Raw genomic sequence first — 14,844 nt, forward strand, 5'->3', positions numbered from 1 at the left:
GAAAAAAAAGCTATAAACAGTGAAGAATGGTATAGTGTGAAAATCAACTGTTATGTCTTCTGAAGGTCACCAGTGGTTGGTACATACTCTGATTTAAAAAATTCATTTGCATACACCCATATATTGATAGTTTTATTTCTGTTGTTTTGATGCTTAAAATGCATCATACTGAAAATTCATCGTACTGAATTTTTTCTTGGATTGTTGTTTTTCCATTTAACAGTGTGGCTTGAAAATATTTCCAGACCAGGGCTTAGATAATAATTTTTAACTGCTACATAGTATTTGACAGTAAAGATGAACCATGAAATTATTATGTTTGGAGAAGAATGGCTGTGATAGAATAATATAGGAAGTATAACAACATACGCAATTGTGTGTTTTAAACTCCTTTGTCATATAATCCCACATGCCTGATGATAGAAATTTTTGTTGTATCTTACCTGCTTCTGCTCATATCCACTTAATTTGATATTAACCCTTGGATATAATAGTAGCAGTAATCCCAGCACTGTCCAGTGCCCATCTTTTTAACTGTCAAGATATACAAAGCTATCATTCTATTTTTATTGATATGTTGCATAACACCTGCTTGTCACGGCTGACATAGTTGATCTCTGCTGCTGTGATCTTTTGTGTCTGTTGTGGTAGCAGGGATGTTATTGGGGTATCTACCTCAGGGCCCTGCTCAATCTGTAGGGTAAGAATAAAGTTGACTGACAATTAATGTGGGCCATGGCAGTGGTGAAAATTGGCTAACTGGAGCAATGTACTCTTACAGAAATACTTTTGAAATTTTAAATCAGTGTAAAAGTTGGGTAGAAGCCACATGGTTTCAGTTTGCATTCAGTTTAAAAAAAAAATTAACTTGACAGCTTGTGCTGTCGTAATTCAAGTTCAGCATTTAAGAAAATGTGTCTTAGATCGTGTATCTCTTGAGTCAGAATCAGTGTTACTTCGAAATATTTGCAGTGGATAACTATTAGAACTGTTCTTTAAGGATATGAAGCAGTTGAGTTGAACAATTATTCATGAGTTTTTCACTAGAAAATTTTTTTTTCTTTATTCTTTGCATATATAACCCCTTTTTTTATGTTAATGTAATGTTTTTATTTTGCATTTTCTTACATTTTTTTTTGAATTTTTTGAATTTTTTATTTTTTTATAAACATATATTTTTATCCCCAGGGGTACAGGTCTGTGAATCACCAGGTTTACACACTTGACAGTACTCACCAAAGCGCATACCCTCCCCAATGTCCATAATCCTACCCCCTTCTCCCAAACCCCCTCCCCCCAGCAACCCTCAGTTTGTTTTGTGAGATTAAGAGTCACTTATGGTTTGTCTCCCTCCCAATCCCAACTTGTTTCATTGATTCTTCTCCTATCCACTTAAGCCCCCATGTTGCATCACCACTTCCTCATATCAGGGAGATCATATGATAGTTGTCTTTCTCTGCTTGACTTATTTCACTAAGCATGATACGCTTTAGTTCCATCCATGTTGTCGCAAACGGCAAGATTTCATTTCTTTTGATGGCTGCATAGTATTCCATTGTGTATATATACCACATCTTCTTGATCCATTCATCTGTTGATGGACATCTAGGTTCTTTCCATAGTTTGGCTATTGTGGACATTGCTGCTATAAACATTCGGGTGCACGTGCCCCTTTGGATCACTACGTTTGTATCTTTAGGGTAAATACCCAATAGTGCAATTGCTGGGTCATAGGGCAGTTCTATTTTCAACATTTTGAGGAGCCTCCATACTGTTTTCCAGAGTGGCTGCACCAGCTTGCATTCCCACCAACAGTGTAGGAGGGTTCCCCTTTCTCCGTATCCTCGCCAGCATCTGTCATTTCCTGACTTGTTTATTTTAGCCATTCTAACTGGTGTGAGGTGATATCTCATTGTGGTTTTGATTTGTATTTCCCTGATGCCGAGTGATATGGAGCACTTTTTCATGTGTCTGTGGCCATCTGGATGTCTTCTTTGCAGAAATGTCTGTTCATGTCCTCTGCCCATTTCTTGATTGGATTATTTGTTCTTTGGGTGTTGAGTTTGCTAAGTTCTTTATAGATTCTGGACACTAGTCCTTTATCTGATATGTCATTTGCAAATATCTTCTCCCATTCTGTCAGTTGTCTTTTGATTTTGTTAACTGTTTCCTTTGCTGTGCAAAAGCTTTTGATCTTGATGAAATCCCAGTAGTTCATTTTTGCCCTTGCTTCCCTTGCCTTTGGCATTGTTCCTAGGAAGATGTTGCTGCGGCTGAGGTCGAAGAGGTTGCTGCCTATGTTCTCCTCAAGGATTTTGATGGATTCCTATCGCACATTGAGGTCCTTCATCCATTTTGAGTCTATTTTTGTGTGTGGTGTAAGGAAATGGTCCAATTTCATTTTTCTGCATGTGGCTGTCCAATTTTCCCGAGGCTGTCTTTTTTCCATTGGACATTCTTTCCTGCTTTGTCGAAGATTAGTTGACTGTAGAGTTGAGGGTCTGTTTCTGGGCTCTCTATTCTGTTCCATTGATCTATGTGTCTGTTTTTGTGCCAGTACCATGCTGTCTTGATGATGACATCTTTGTAATAGAGCTTGAAGTCCGGAATTGTGATGCCACTAACGTTGGCTTTTTTTTTTTCAATATCCCTTTGGCTATTCGAGGTCTTTTCTGGTTCCATATAAATTTTAGAATTATTTGTTCCATTTCTTTGAATAAGATGGATGGTACTTTGATAGGAATTGCATTAAATGTGTAGATTGCTTTAGGTAACATAGACATTTTCACAATATTTATTCTTCCAATCCAGGAGCATGGAACATTTTTCCATTTCTTTGTGTCTTCCTCAATTTCTTTCATGAGTACTTTATAGTTTTCTGAGTATAGATTTTGTGCCTCTTTGCTTAGGTTTATTCCTAGGTATCTTATGGTTTTGGGTGCAATTGTAAATGGGATTGACTCCTTAATTTCTCTTTCTTCTGTCTTGGTGTTGGTGTAGAGAAATGCAACTGATTTCTGTGCATTGATTTTATATCCTGACACTTTACTGAATTCCTGTATAAGTTCTAGCAGTTTTGAGTGGAGCCTTTTGGGTTTTCCACATATAGTATCATATCATCTGCGAAGAGTGATAATTTGACTTCTTCTTTGCCGATTTGGATGCCTTTAATTTCCTTTTGTTGTCTGATTGCTGAGGCTAGGACCTCTAGTACTATGTTGAATAGCAGTGGTGATAATGGACATCCCTGCCGTGTTCCTGACCTTAGCGGAAAAGCTTTCAGTTTTTCTCCATTGAGAATGATATTTGCGGTGGGTTTTTCATAGATGGCTTTGATGATATTGAGGTATGTGCCCTCTATCCCTACACTTTGAAGAGTTTTGATCAGGAAGGGATGCTGTACTTTGTCAAATGCTTTTTCAGCATCTATTGAGAGTATCATATGGTTCTTGTTCTTTCTTTTATTGATGTGTTGTATCACATTGATTGATTTGCGGATGTTGAACCAACCTTGCAGCCCTGGAATAAATCCCACTTGGTCTTGGTGAATAATCCTTTTAATGTACTGTTGAATCCTATTGGCTAGTATTTTGTTGAGTATTTTCGCATCTGTGTTCATCAAGGATATTGGTCTATAGCTCTCTTTTTTGATGGGATCCTTGTCTGGTTTTGGGATCAAGGTGATGCTGGCCTCATAAAATGAGTTTGGAAGTTTTCCTTTCATTTCTATTTTTTGGAACAGTTTCAGGAGAATAGGAATTAGTTCTTCTTTAAACGTTTGGTAGAATTCCCCCGGGAAGCCGTCTGGCCCTGGGCTTTTGTTTGTTTGGAGATTTTTAATGACTGTTTCAATCTCCTTACTGGTTATGGGTCTGTTCAGGCTTTCTATTTCTTCCTGGTTCAGTTGTGGTAGTTTATATGTTTCTAGGAATGCATCCATTTCTTCCAGATTGTCAAATTTGTTGGCGTAGAGTTGCTCATAGTATGTTCTTATAATAGTTTGTATTTCTTTGGTGTTAGTTGTGATCTCTCCTCTTTCATTCATGATTTTATTTATTTGGGCCCTTTCTCTTTTCTTTTTGATAAGTCAGGCCAGGGGTTTATCAATTTTCTTAATTTTTTCCAAGACCCAGCTCCTAGTTTCGTTGATTTGCTCTATTGTTTTTTTGTTTTCTATTTCATTGATTTCTGCTCTGATCTTTATGATTTCTCTTCTCCTGCTTGGCTTAGGGTTTCTTTCTTGTTCTTTCCAGCTCCTTTAAGTGTAGGGTTAGGTTGTGTACCTGAGACCTTTCTTGTTTCTTGAGAAAGGCTTGTACCGCTATATATTTTCCTCTCAGGACTGCCTTTGTTGTGTCCCACAGATTTTGAACCGTTGTATTTTCATTATCATTTTTTTCCATGATTTTTTTCAATTCTTCTTTAATTTCCCGGTTGACCCATTCATTCTTTAGAAGGATGCTGTTTAGTCTCCATGTATTTGGGTTCTTTTCAAACTTACTTTTGTGGTTGAGTTCTAGCTTTAGAGCATTGTGGTCTGAAAATATGCAGGGAATGATCCCAATCTTTTGATACCGATTGAGTCCTGATTTAGGACCGAGGATGTGATCTATTCTGGAGAATGTTCCATGTGCACTAGAGAAGAATGTGTATTCTGTTGCTTTGGGATGAAATGTTCTGAATATATCTGTGATGTCCATCTGGTCCAGTGTGTCGTTTAAGGCCTTTATTTCCTTGCTGATCTTTTGCTTGGATGATCTGTCCATTTCAGTTAGGGGAGTGTTAAAGTCCCCTACTATTATTGTATTATTGTTTATGTGTTTCTTTGATTTTGTTATTAATTGGTTTATATAGTTGGCTGCTCCCACGTTAGGGGCATAGATATTTAAAATTGTTAGATTTTCTTGTTGGACAGATCCTTTGAGTATGATATAGTGTCCTTCCTCATCTCTTATTATAGTCTTTGGCTTAAAATCTAATTGATCTGATATAAGGATTGCCACTCCTGCTTTCTTCTGATGTCCATTAGCATGGTAAATTCTTTTCCACCCCCTCACCCTAAATCTGGAGGTGTCTTCGGGCTTAAAATGAGTTTCTTGGAGGCAACATATAGATGGGTTTTGTTTTTTTATCCATTCTGATACCCTGTGTCTTTTGACAGGGGCATTTAGCCCATTCACATTTAGGGTAACTATTGAGAGATAGGAATTTAGTGCCATTATATTGCCTGTAAGGTGACTGTTACTGTATATGGTCTCTGTTCCTTTCTGATCTACCATTTGTAGGCTCTCTCTTTGCTTAGAGGACCCCTTTCAATATTTCCTGTAGAGCTGGTTTGGTGTTTGCAAATTCTTTCAGTTTTTGTTTGTCCTGGAAGCTTTTAATCTCTCCTTCTATTTTCAATGATAGCCTAGCTGAATATAGTATTCTTGGTTGCATGTTTTTCTCATTTAGTGCTCTGAAAATATCATGCCAGCTCTTTCTGGCCTGCCAGGTCTCTGTGGATAAGTCAGCTGCCAATCTAATATTTTTGCCATTGTATGTTACAGACTTCTTTTCCCGGGCTGCTTTCAGGATTTTCTCTTTGTCACTGAGACTTGTAAATTTTACTATTAGGTGACGGGGTGTGGGCCTATTCTTATTGATTGTGAGGGGCGTTCTCTGAACCTCCTGAATTTTGATGCTCATTCCCTTTGCCATATTGGAGAAATTCTCCCCAATAATTTTCTCCAGTATACCTTCTGCTCCCCTCTCTCTTTCTTCTTCTTCTGGAATCCCAATTATTCTAATGTTGTTTCGTCTTATGGTGTCACTTATCTCTCGAATTCTCCCCTCGTGGTCCAGTAGCTGTTTGTCCCTCTTTTGCTCAGCTTCTTTATTCTCTGTCATTTGGTCTTCTATATCACTAATTCTTTCTTCTGCCTCATTTATCCTAGCAGTGAGAGCCTCCATTTTTGATTGCACCTCATTAATAGCTTTTTTGATTTCAACTTGGTTAGATTTTATTTCTTTTATTTCTCCTGAAAGGGCTTTTATATCTCTCGAGAGGGTTTCTCTAATATCTTCCATGCCTTTTTCGAGCCCGGCTAGAACCTTGAGAATTGTCATTCTGAACTCTAGATCTGACATATTACCAATGTCTGTATTGATTAGGTCCCTAGCCTTCGGTACTGCCTCTTGTTCTTTTTTTTGCGTTGAATTCTTCCGTCTTGTCATTTTGTCCAGATAAGAGTATATGAAGGAGCAAGTAGAATACTAAAAGGGTGGCAACAACCCCAGGAAAATATGCTTTAACCAAATTAGAAGAGATCCCAAATCGTGAGGGGGTAGAAAGGGGATAAAAAGAGTTTCAAAAAGGAAGAAAGAAAAAAAAAAGAAAAGAAAAGAATTTAAAAAAAGAAAACAAATAAGAAGAATATAAAAAAGAAAAAGTATATATATTGGATAAACTAGTTAAAAAATGTTAAAAATGAAAAAGGTAAAAGGTAAAAAAAAATTTACCAGAAGGCGAGAAAAAAAAACAAAAAATGAAAAAGAAAAAAATCAAATTAACTGCAAGACTAAAAAAAATCACAGGGAAAAAGCCATGAGTTCCGTGCTTTGCTTTCTCCTCCTCTGGAATTCTGCTGCTCTGTTTGGTATTGAAGCTGCACTCCTTGGTAGATGAACTTGGTCTTGGCTGGATTTCTTGTTGATCTTCTGGGGGAGGGGCCTGTTGTAGTGATTCTCAAGTGTCTTTGCCCCAGGCGGAATTGCACCGCCCTTAACAGGCGCTGGGGTGAGTAATCCACTCGAGTTTGCTTTCAGGAGCTTTTGTTCCCTGAGCGCTTTCCGTAGAGTTCTGGAGGACCGGAATACAAATGGCGGCCTCCTGGTTCTTGGCCCGAAGGAGCCGAGAGCCCAGGGCCCCACTCCTCAGTGCGCCCTCAGAGAACAGCGCCCAGTTACTCCCGTCTGCCTGACCTCCGGCCGCCTTCCGAGCTCACCGAGCCTGCGACCGGTTCAAGGTAACACCGAGCTGTGAGCTTACTGTAGGCTCTGTCTCTGTAGCCGGCTTTCCCGTTCCAATACCAGCAAGCTCTGAGACACTCAGACACCCCCGATCCTTCTGTGACCCTGTGGGACCTGAGGCCACGCTGACCCCGCGTGGGCTTCGCCCGGTTTAGCCTCTGGAGCGATGTCCCTCTTCAGAACAGACTTTTAAAAGTCCTGATTTTGTGCACCGTTGCTCCGCCGCTTGCCGGGAGCCGGCCCCTCCCCCCGGGGTCTATCTTCCCGTTGCTTTGGATTCACTTCTCCGCCCGGTCCTACCTTTCAGAAAGTGGTTGTTTTTCTGTTTCCAGAATTGCTGTTCTTCTTCTCTTTGATCTGCTGATGGCTTTTCAGGTGTTTGCAATCTTTAGATAAGCTATCTAGCTGATCTCCGGCTAGCTGAAGTAGTCTCAGCCTGCTACTTCTCTGCCATCTTGACTCCGCCTCCTATATAACCCCTTTTTATAAAATCCTAGGATATTCTCTTTTTAAAGGAACACTAGTTGGAATTTTAACTGTAACTCTCTCCCCGCATTTTCCCGTTATTACTCTTTTGTTCCCAGTTATACAAAAGGAAAGTGCATTTTGTAGCACACTTGTTCTAAAGGCTAAAACTATAGTAACACCAGGTACAGGATAGTAGCTACAGTTAACAGATTATTGCTGTAGAGATTCCTTTTATTTTTATAATGGGAATGGGTGAACTAGTGATATTATGAATGATAAAGTGTTTGTGAGAGATGTATATATCATTTTTATGAAGAATACTAGTTTTTATTTGGTTTTAAACAAAGTTTACAGCTCCAAAGAGTGCATATGTTTTTGCAGAAAAATGATAGAATTTCATTTCTGTATATCTATAAAATTGGGTGATAACTTTGATTTTAGGACTTTATGTAGCTCTGTTAAAAACTTACTCAACTTGTCATTTGAGCCCAGTGAAGAGATAGTGTGTTGTTCAGTTTTTTTTAAATATACAAAGTTAGAATATAATATTCAGTATGGTAAAAATAAGTATTAACTTCTCAAATTATAACTTATTTGTATTTACAGCTAGAAACCAGTTAAAAAAGAATTATAAATTTTCAAAGTCATGTAGCAAAGTTTCTCTGAAAGCTTCCTATTCATTTATCACCTCAGAAGAATAACCATTGCCATTAGCACTAACTATATCCGTCAGAATTTTCCTCTGCATATATAAGCAAATACATTTATTAATATTCTTACTAACCTAATCCAAGAGTTGATTGTTAACACACTGTTATGTGCTTTGCTGTTTTTACTTAACAATACATTTTGAGTCTGCCTGCCCTATTGGTATGTAGAGATCATCCGCTTTTTTTTTTTTAAACAAATGTGCAGATTTCCATCTTATCAGTGTACCATAATTTAACTTTTAGCTTAGACATTTGAGTTGTTTTTTGTTGTTTGGTAGGTTTTTGTTTATTTGTTCTGCATATGAATATCCAATTGTTTCTGCACCAGTTATTGAAGAGACTGTTCTTTTCTCTTTGATTTGATTTTACATCTTTATGAAAACTGAGTTGTCATGTATGTTTGGGTCTTCTTCTAGTCTCTCTGTTCTATTCCCTTGATTGTGTTTGTCTCTTTACACTAGTACCATACCATCTTGATTACTTTTTAGATTAAATCCTGCATGGGATAAGATTATTTTCCAACTCTTTACTACTTTTTTGAAGTTGTTTTGGCTATTCTTGGCCTCTGCATTTTCATATGAATTTTAGAATAAGCTTTTCAGTGTCTACAGAATCCATGCTGGAATTTGGATTGGAATTGGAATTTGGATTGACTATATTTAGGGGGAAGAATTGGTACCCTAACAATGATGAATTTTTGAATTCATCAACCTGGTATTTTTCTCCTTTTAATTTAAAGGTCTTTAATTTCTCTCAGACATTTTTGTAGTTTTAAGGATCAGGTTTTACTCATCTGACTCTTTTCAGTTTATTTCATACTGTTTGATATAAATACTATTTAAAATTTTTCCATTTCTAATTGTTGATAATGTATAGCAATACATTGATTTTTATATATTGATTTTTTTTCTTGTAATCTTGCTAAACTCACTTATTTTCTACGAGCTTTTTGTAGATTTCATCAGCTCTTTTTACATAGACAAGCATGTAATCTATAAAAAAAGGGCACTTCTACTTTTCCTTTGCAATCTGGATACCTTTTATTTTTTTCTGTTGCCTTTTGCACTGGCTAGAGCCTCTTATTTAATGTTGAATGGAAGTAGTGAGAGTGAACAGCCTTATTTGTTCCTTTTCTTTGGAGCAGGAAAAGTTTGTTTTTACCTATGAAGGGTGGTGTTACCTGTAGGACTTTAGCAGATGCCTTTTATACAAGATAAGTTTTTAAATTTTAAAGCTTTTGATTTTAGTATGCTAATTTTATACAGTTCTCACTGTATTTTGATACTCTTTGTAATAACAGTTGATTCTCTTGGGTTTTCTAGGTATTAATCATATTAAATACAAATAGACATAGTTTTCCTCTTTAGATTTTTCATACATTAATTTTTCTCTTACCTGATTCAATTATGCATGAGTATAATTTTAAATTGTAGTGATAGTTACAGGGATTCTTATCTTGTTCTTGATTTGAGTAGGAATGCTTCTGGTGATTCTTAAAAGTATATTGCCTTTGAATCTGGAATCTATTTTATCAGGTTAAACAAGTGTCTGGTTCTATTTTTACTAAGTTGTTTTGCTTTTAATAAAGAATAGGTATTCGGTGTTGTCAAATGGCTTTTAATCTTCTATTTGTATAATTGTTTTCTTTTTCTGTTAGATTTGTTTGTCTTATGAATTATATGGAAATATATCCTGATGTGAAAAGCCCTATTTAATCTTAATGTATTGTTGTTATTATTTTTAAAGACTTATATTATAATTTCTTTAGAGCAGTTTTAGGTTCACAACTTTTCTTTTTTTTTTTTTTTTAGCTTCAGTTTTTGTTTAAATCCCAGTTAGTTAACATACAGTACAGTGTAATTTTAGTTTCAGGTATAGAATTTAGTGATTCATCACACATACGACACCCAGTGCTCATCACAAGAAGTGTACCTTTGTACCCATCACCTATTTAACCCATCCCTCTGCCCACCTCCCCTCCAGCAAGCCTCATTTTGTTCTCCATAGTTAAGAGGCTGTTTTCTAGTTTACCTGCCCTCCCATTCATTTGTTTTCTTTCTTAAATTCCATATATGAGTGAAATCATATGGTATTGCTTTTCTCTGAAATTTGCTTAGCATGATACTCACTAGCTTCATCCATGTCATTGCAAATGGCAAGATTTCATTCTTTTTAATGGCTGAATAATACTCCATTGTGTGTGTGTGTGTGTGTGTGTGTGTATGTGTATCCATTCATCAGTTGTTGGACCAGTTGTACTATTTCCATAATTTGGTTATTATTGATATTGCTGCTATAAACATCGGCATTCATGTATCCTTTTTAAATTTTTTAAAATTTTAAATTTATTTTATTTATTTTTAAAAGGATTTTATTTATTTATTTGACAGAGAGAGATCAGGCAAAGGGGCAGGCAGAGAGAGGGGGAAGCAGGCTTCCTGCTGAGTACAGAGCCCGATGCAGGGCTCGATCCCAGGACCCTGAGATCATGACCTGAGCTGAAGGCAGAGGCTTAACCCACTGAGCCACCCAGGTGCCCCAACATCCTTTTAAACCAGTACTTTGTATCCTTTGTGTAAATACCTAGTAGTGTAATAGTTGGATCCTAGTGTAGTTCTATTTTTAACTTTTAGGAACCTCCACCTATTTTCTAGAGTGGCTGTACCAGTTTCCATTCCCACCAACAGTGCAAGAGGGTTCTCCTTTATCCGCATCCTTGCCAACATTTGTTGTTTTCTGAGCTGTTAATTTTAGCTATTATGACATGTGTGAGGTGGTATCTCATTGTAGTTTTGATTTGTATTTCTGTGATGATGAGTTATGTTGAACATCTTTTCTTGTGTCTGTTAGCCATCTGTGTGTCTTTGGAAAAATGTCTAATCATGTCTTCTGCCTATTTGTTAATTAATTAATTTATTTTTATTTATTTTTTAAAAACATTTTATCCATCTATTTGACAGACAGAGATCACAAGTAGGCAGAGAAGCCGGCAGAGAGATTGAGGAGGAAGCAGGCTCCCTGCTGAGCAGAGAGCCGGATGCGGGGCTCAATCCGAGGACCCCAAGATCAGGACCCGAGCTGAAGGCAGAGGCTTTAACCCACTGAGCCACCCAGGCACCCTATTCTGCCCATTTTTTTTTTAACTGGATTATTTGTTTTTGAGTTTGATTTGAGTCTGTTAAGTTCTTTATGTATTTTGGATACTAACCTTTTATCAGGTATGTCATTTACAAATTTCTTCTTCCATTCTGAAGGTTGCCTTTAGTTTTGTTGATTGTTTCCTTCACTGTACAGAAGCTTTTTATCTTCATGAAGTCCCAGTAATTCGTTTTTGCTTTTGTTTTTCTTGCCTCCAGAGATTTATCTAGTAAGAAGTTTATAGCCAATGTCAGAGGTTACTGCCTGTGTTTTCCTCCAGGATTTTGATGGTTTACTGTTTCACATTTATGTCTTTTATCCATTTTGAATTTATTTTAGTATATGATTTAAGAAAGTGGTCCAGTTTCATTCTTCTTCATGTTGCCATCCAGGTTCCCAACACCATTTGTTGAAGTGACTGTCTTTTTTCCATTGGATATTCTTTACTGCATTGTCAAAGATTAGTTGACCATGCAGTTATGGGTCCATTTCTGGGTTTTCTGTTCAGTTCCTTTGGTCTTTATGTCTGTTTTTGTGCCATTATCATACTGTCTTTATCACTACAACTTTGTAATATAATTTGAAGTCCAGAGTTGTGATGCCTCCAGCTCTGCTTTTCTTTTTCAAGATTCCTTTGGCTTTGTGGTCTTTTGTGGTTCCATACAAATTTTAGGATTGTTTGTTCTAGCTCTGTGGAAAACGCTGGTGGTATTTTGTTAGGCCTTGCATTAAATGTGTGGATTGCATTGGGTAGTATAGACATTTTAACAATATTTGTTCTTCTAATCCATGACCATGAAATGTTTTCCCATTTCTTTGGGTCATCTTCAGTTTCTTTCATAAGTGTTCTTCTCTAGTTTTCAGAATACAGGTCTTTAACCTTTTTGGGTAAGTTTATTCCTACATATCTTATGGTTTTTGGTGCAGTAGTAAATGGGGTAGATTCCTTGAGTTCTCTTTCTACTGCTTCATTACTGGTATTTAGAAATGCAGTAGACTTCTGTATGTTGATTTGTGTCATGCAACTTTGCTGAATTTAACAGTTTTTTGGTATAGTTGTTTGGGTTTTCTACATAGACTACTGTGTCATCTGCAAATAGTGAAAATTTGACTTCTTCCTTGCTGATATGGTTGCCTTTGATTTCTTTTTGTTGTCTGATTGCTGAAGCTAGGATGTCTAGTACTGTGTTAAATAACATTGGGGAGAGTGGACATCCTGTCTTGTTCCTGACCTAGAGGACAGCCTCATTGAGGCTGATTATTAGCTTTAGGTCTTTTATATCTGGCCTTTATGATGTTGAGGTATGTTCCCTTTTTCCCTGCCTTGTTGAGGTTTTTATCAAAAAAGCTTCCCAGACAAAAACTAAAAGAGTTTGTGAAGAAATATTAAAGGGCGCTCTTTGAGTAGGAAAGAAAGACCAAAAGCAACATAGAAAGAAATAGAAAATCTCCAGAAACAATCACAAAACAAGTAATGAAATGGCATTAAATTCAGATCAGTAATTACTGTGAATGTAAAGGGACTAAATGCTTCAATCAGAAGACATAGGGTGTCAGAATGGATAAAATAGACCCATCTATATGTTGCTTCTAAGAGACTCATTTTAGACCTAAAGATACCTGTAGATTGAAAATGAAGGGATGGAGAAATATTTATCATGCAAATGGATGTCAAAAGAAAGCCCAAGTAGCAATACTTATATCAGACAATCCACATTTTAAACCAAACACTATATATAACAAGAGATGAAGAAGGGCACTACATCATAATAAAGGGGTCTATCCAACAAGAAAATCTAACAATTGTAAATATTTTTGCCCCCAATTTAGGAGCACCTAAACAAAATAATAACAAACATAAAGGAACTCATTGATAAAAATGCAATAATAGTAGGGGAATTGAATACCTCACTTATAGGAATGGACAGATCTAAGTGAAAAATCAACAAGGAAACAATGGCTTTGAGGGACACATTGGACCATATGGACTTAACAGATTCAGAACATTTCATCCTGAAGCAGCAGAATACACATTCAACAGCAGAACACACATTTTAGTGCACATGGGATACTCTCCAAAGAGATCATATACTACACTGGGTTACAAATCAGGCCTCAACAGGCACAAAAAGATTGAGATCATACCATGCATATTTTCCAACAACAATGCTATGAAACTTGAAGTCAACCACAAAAAAATTTGAAAGCCACAAGTACATGCAGGCTAAAGAACATCTTACTAAAGAGAAAGTATCTCAATAAATGCAACCACGAATGAGAAAGGAGAGATCACAATCAATACCACAGAGATACAACCAATTATAAGAGAATATTATGAACAGTTACATGCCAACGAACTGAACAATCTGGAAGAAATTGTTAAATTTCTAGAACCTTGTAAACTACAAAAACTGAAGCAGGGAGAAATAGAAAACTTGAACAGACCAATAACCAACAAAGAAATTGAATCCATAATAAAAAATCTCCCAAAAAACAGAAGTCCAGGGCCATATGGCTTCCCAGGGGAATTCTACCAAACATTTAAAGAAAGGTTAATACCTATTTTTCCTCAAACTGTTCCAAACAATAGAAATGGAAAGAAAGGTCCCAAACTCTTTCTTTGAGGCCAGCATTTACTGGATTCCAAAACCAGACAAAGACCCCACTGAAAAGGAGAATTGCAAGCCAATATCTCTGATGAACATGGATGCAAAAATTCTCATCAAGACTCACCAAGAATGGATCCAATAGTTCATTAAAAAGATTATTCACCACGACCATGTAGGATTGATTCCTGGGCTACAGGGGTGGTTCAGCATCTGCAAATCAATCAGTGTGATATACCACATTAATAAAAGAAAGGATAAGAACCATATGATTCTTTCACTAGATGCAGAAAAAGCATTTGACAAAGTATAGCATCCATTCTTTATTTATTTTTTCTTTTTTTAAGATTTTATTTATTTACTTGAGAGAGAGGGAGAACACACAGGGGAAGTGGAAGAGGGAGAAGCAGGCTCTCCCGTGAGCAGAGAACCCAATGTGGGACTCCATCCCAGGACCCTGAGATCATTCCCTAAGCTGAAGGCAGAAGCTTAACCGACTGAGCCACCCAGGCACCTCTGTCTGGGAAACTCTGTCTCTCTTTCTATTCTGAATGGCAGCCTTGCTGGATAGGATATTCTTGGCTGGATATTTTTCCTATTCAGCTTGTTGAATATATATCCTGTTATACTCTTTGGCTTGCCAAGTTTCTATGGAGAGATCTTCCCTTATTTGTTTTACCCTGTAAGTTAGGGACTTTGTCTTTCTGCTTTTAGGACTTGTTTTCTTTATATATGCATTTTTCAGTTGAACTACAATGTATAATGGTGTTGGCCTGCTTTTGTTGATTTTGATGGGAGTTCCCTATGCCTCCTGTTTCCTTCTCTAGATTAGGGAAGTTTTCACCTATAATTTCCTCAAGTAAATCTTTTGCCCCCTTTTCCCTCTCTTTTTTTTCCTATAATATGAATGT

General features: G+C 36.9%; 1 protein-coding gene across 1 annotated transcript in view; it reads left to right on the forward strand.

Annotated features, from left to right (window-relative positions):
- Window positions 1-14,844, forward strand: part of RNGTT (RNA guanylyltransferase and 5'-phosphatase) — a 342,236-nt gene that overhangs the window by 121,071 nt on the left and 206,321 nt on the right. The gene's annotated exons all lie outside the window — the stretch shown is intronic.

This window comes from Mustela lutreola, chromosome 6 (genome assembly GCF_030435805.1).
Source record: "Mustela lutreola isolate mMusLut2 chromosome 6, mMusLut2.pri, whole genome shotgun sequence".
In the NCBI taxonomy this organism is placed as follows: domain Eukaryota; kingdom Metazoa; phylum Chordata; class Mammalia; order Carnivora; family Mustelidae; genus Mustela; species Mustela lutreola.